Source organism: Penaeus vannamei, chromosome 8 (assembly GCF_042767895.1).
Source record: "Penaeus vannamei isolate JL-2024 chromosome 8, ASM4276789v1, whole genome shotgun sequence".
NCBI classification, from domain to species: domain Eukaryota; kingdom Metazoa; phylum Arthropoda; class Malacostraca; order Decapoda; family Penaeidae; genus Penaeus; species Penaeus vannamei.
In genome coordinates this window covers 295,639-300,638 of record NC_091556.1, presented here as the reverse complement: position 1 = coordinate 300,638, position 5,000 = coordinate 295,639, and the positions used below count along the sequence as shown (strand labels likewise).

Genomic DNA, 5,000 nt, shown 5'->3' with positions numbered 1-5,000 from the left:
GCAGGTGAATGAAAGAGGTCTAGGCTTGTGGGTTTATGTGGAGAGTAGAAGTGAAACCCCAAGGAACCCCAGTCTCCCCGGGTGCCTAGACTGGAGTGGCAGAGAGCTATACCCTTTGTTTTGATCTGTCTGTCGTCTCTGTCTGTCTCTCTGTCTGACGAGATGTGTCCATTTATGCAGTGGCAAGTGCTTGCGCGAAAGGGAGATTAGGTTACCCGGAATGTGTGAAAGGTGCGAAGCAGCTGATTCCTCTGGTCATCTAGCCACAGGAGGACTTCGACAAGAAGGTACAGCTTTTGTTTCAGCCGGGGACAGATGTGTGGAACAAAATTGTTTACATTACTAAGGACAAGATATCAAACTTTTGAGAGGATGTTCTTAGAGCGAGTTGGGTTCAGTCATAAGTCAAAGAAAAGTCGCTTGGCAGAGTTCATAATCCCAGAATGAATTCCATGTACAGTGTTCAAGTAGGTGGTTTGGAGCTTATAGCAGGTAATAAGCCAATGGTCTGCTCAGCAAGTTTAAGGAAAAGCGGTGCTTCGAAAGAACACAACAATATGTATAAATTCACATAATTCAAATGAAGACACAAGCAATAATAACTTACATACTAATAAGCATACCATATAAATAGAAAGAAACGTTGATTTTGTAAATTTGCCAATGATAAACATGAATAATGTACGCGGGGATAACCAAATAATAATAATAATATAATAAAATTGACATACAGTTATTTCCTCTGAGAAAAAATAAAATACAACATTGTGCATTGTGAGTAAACTAGGATAGACGTTTTATTTACATATGAGTGTACCCCAGATAAAGGGCACGTGGTCCCCTCTCCAGTCTCTGAGCACCCCCCACCCCCCACCCCGTGTAACCGCATCAGACACGAGAGAAGTATAATCTAAGAAGGACTGTCTTATATTCTATCAATAAGGACAGCACCAGCGCCCAGTGACATGATCTGAGATTATTTGGCCTTTCGTGATTCGCCGACGTCTTATTTGATGGGCATTCATCTAGTAATTCCTCTAAAATGTGTTAAAGAACACAATGGCGTTACATGTGTACATATTATGCATATTATCTATTCCTATGAGGTTTAGAGTGCTCTAACAAACCCCGGTTTTGAGCAACGCTGCTCATCTCGTGTCCACAGAACGGATACGGTTTCGCAATAGAACTCAACTGATTTCTTATTTGAAATCGATGGTCAGTACGATCGCACACAGGGGCGTCAAACGGGGGAGGGGAGGAATGACCCCCCTTCCCCACGAATTTGTTTGTCCCCGTCAAGGTCTGGCTTACCATTTCCTTTCTTATACTATATTACACCTTTACAGGCCCGGTTGTAGTTTGAAATGCCCTAGAATTGCTCATTTTTTCTAAATTTCTGTTCGCTTCCCTCGCTACCCCAGCCCCCCACCCCCCAAAAAAGCAAAAATTACGCCCCTGGCCGCACGCTGATGGTTTGCGCTCCACCGTGACCATTATTTTGCAGATGGGATTTGTCATTTCTGTTGCCGTGTCTCGACAAAAGAAAAGAAACCCGTTTCTTGTACATACTTGAGATCATGGACGTTACCAAATTTAAATGACAATAGAAGCTGAATTTGTTTAGGGCACAGAGTCTATGTAGATTGTGCAAAGTTATATTGAGTTTTGACCTTGGCAAAAAAGAGCTTTAGTTCTAATATTGCAAGTGAGTGTTACAGGATTCTTCCCACGGCCTTATCTCCGCACTTTCTCCCGAGCCTTTACCTTTCGCCGCTTCTTGTGTGGACGTGAAATCACCTCATCCTATGTCGACTTCCACCCAGTCGTTGCCCACTGCTTTCTTAACTGTAGTAGCATCCTTTGGCCTCCGGATAAAATACGGGCTTCTCCTGCATATCCCTTATACACAACTGCATTTTATTCTTCATACGTCATTCATCTCCTTGCCATAGTGAATTCATCCAGCATGCCAATCTCATCCTCTGTTTTCCCTTTTTATGGCCCAAGGCCTCTGCCCTATGCATCTATGTTAACCTTATAATGTGTGATTGCAATTATTTGTTCAGATTTGACGTATACATTTGTCCAAAAATATTGGCTTTGACACCCTTTCTAACTGCCTTTTTCACGTCCTTTTGTATTCATTATACATTTTATACACTAATCATGGTTATTTTAGTAATTTTCCTTCATTTTGAGTTACTGTAATGCTAAGGTCATCTGTCCCTTCTTTAATCCTACTTCCCATTCGGTTTCGTCAATCAAACTTTCATTCGACCTTTTCGAAAACTACTCCACTCATCCCGCTGTATATTTTGTAACTCCAGACTCCGCAGGCAGGAGCGACCACGTTTCTTTCCGCTGTAAGTATCGTTAATATGCTACTAATACGCCATGGAACGGATACCGAACCAACGGTGCAAAAGGGTGATCGATTCTTTAAGAGTTAGGCCTGAACACCCAAACTTCATATATACTAAAGATGTCAGTTACAGTAGGCTTGATTTAAATGGACTGCTTCGATGGTCTGGCCTTTCCACCATGCTAAATGCCTTTATGCGTCGAGAATGTTATCATGAAGCACATCACTGAAACCAGTTTGCTTCCTGTATTATGTTTTCGGAACCGGTTCATCACTTGACCACCCCAAAGCTTATCAAACATGATTAACCAAATATAAAAAGATTATTTCATTAATTATGGTCAGGAGAAAAGTAAATGAATTCGTCAGTGAGAATGGGATTGCAGCACCCTTCGCCGAGGTGCAACGAAGCTTTGGCATATCGTGTTCAGATGCCGCGTCGGCCAGATCTGGAAGTCGAGAGCAACACTCGTCAAACGCTTTTAGTCTGAATATATTATTGGAACAAGAAAAACCCTCTATACATTTAGGAAGTGATATTGAGCGATAAATTTGAAATCTAACATTTCCACATATTGAACCTCATCCAGTGACACTAGTGGCTAGGATGATGGCATTACTGAGACACCTTATACTGCTGAACTAAGAGTGAAATGACTTGTGAGTATTTTTTCATGGGCACCTACGATATGTCGTATCTATTGCCAACTACAAGATTGCTATTTGGCTCCAAAATATTTATTAATGATAACGCAAAATTAATGGAGTAATGTGATTCAAGCCACTTAAATCCAGAAACTACAGAGTACTAACACATAACAAAAACATTAGTGAGATTATCACTACCTGATGCCAAGTATGAAATTAAAGTATTCGCACGTCGTAAGAGAATCGTTCTAATATCTGCAGGAAAAATGAAATGAAGGCCTTATAAAATAAAATTTAGAAACAGTTATGTATGTGTAAAGATATGAGATGTTAAGTTAAGCACCAATCTTAACAGAATTGAAGATAAACAGGACAGTCCTCTCGTTTCACGAGGAATTCTTGGCAACTTGTCACCAATAAGAAGAAACTAAAACATTTTTTTCTTTTTTGTCTAAGAAAATATTTTTACCACTGTATACAAAGAACCTAGTTTTTCTTTGTCAGTTGCCTACAGGGAATTAATATTACTTTCCGAAATGGCTCTGGCCCCAAAGTTGAGCCTTTAGGGAACACCGTACTGTTCCTAAGGCGGATGTTTTAGCATGTTTTATTTTTATTATTTATGCTGTTATTACATATCTGGTTGAAATTCAGCAGTTCCAACGAAGGGCCAGTGAGTGGTGTCAAGTATATTTCAAGCAGTAGAAGCAATATGTTCAGGACATAATTACTTTATCCCTTGATTTTCGGATATTACTTCTGGAAACATGTGACAGGCGGTAAAATGTAAGTGAAATACCGTTGACGAAATTATATAACGTCTGGAATCAGTATCGTTTTTGAACCACAGACAGGAATGACCGGTGACATATTGTGCTTGTGACATCGATTGTGGAGATTTCTATAGGTTTAACTGACTAAAAAATAATAATAATAGAATAAAAATTTAAAAAAATAATAATAAAAAATTAAAACATCGTAATCAAATGGTATCGGAACAGGGCCGGTGGGGAAAAAAATTCTTAATTATTTTTATTTTCGAAAATCTGGAAAAACAAGTGCGGCGGATCCGTAGACCAAGAAATAAGATAATTGTCGCCTTTGGATTATATCAGATACTTAATGAAATATGCTCATCATATGTTAAAACGTATGCCTCAAGCAAGGCCTGAATCATGCCTGATGCAGGAAACCAAGGCACAAAAAGGTGTTTTTAAAGATATTAAGAGTTTTCCTCAATGTTTATGACGAGTAATATGCAATAGATTGAATATATATAGTTATATCTTTTATAAATACATATATATTTGGCTTCGAAAACTTCAAATTATGTCAAGCTCATTTACTTTAAACTATACATGTGTAAACTACAGATATTACAATTTGGCCAACGAAATATAAAGGATGCAACGCCAGGATTTTTAAGGACTTCCACACTCCTTGTCGGTCAGAGAGAAGGCAGCCTTGTTATTGAGTACGGTATGTACGTCAGGGTAGTTCTGGTAGAGCTCTTGAAGGTCTGTTTACACTTTGAACGGACTGCCGGAAATTCGAAAACATCTTGTTTGGAGTTAGATGGCTAGTGATATAGGAAAAGGAAATCTTAACAATTCCTATTCTTTTCAGACGCTTTTTCGTAGATAGATGCTCGATAATCGATGAATACAGAGAACAGATGCGTAAGTGCTAGATTTCAGTCACCTACGTCGCCTCATCATTAATTTGTAGCTGATCATATTTCTGAAGTTCTACAGAACAGGATAATTTATCGAAAACCTAATTATCCCGCTCATGACCCAGAGATATCTCAATTACAAATCAGATTGTGGTATATTAATATGATGTTATGATTATGTAATTGACTAACAGCCCAACTGCAAACTCAACACCATCGTATTTGCACAAAAACAGAGGAAATCGCGGCTACATTTACCACTGAATAGTTGTATAGTCGAATAACTGAGCTGACGTGAAGTGCTTGAAGAAG

General features: G+C 39.0%; 1 protein-coding gene across 2 annotated transcripts in view; it reads right to left on the bottom strand.

Annotated features, from left to right (window-relative positions):
* The window catches only part of phtm (cytochrome P450 enzyme phantom), a 94,883-nt gene that overhangs the window by 76,408 nt on the left and 13,475 nt on the right, over positions 1–5,000 (bottom strand). The gene's annotated exons all lie outside the window — the stretch shown is intronic.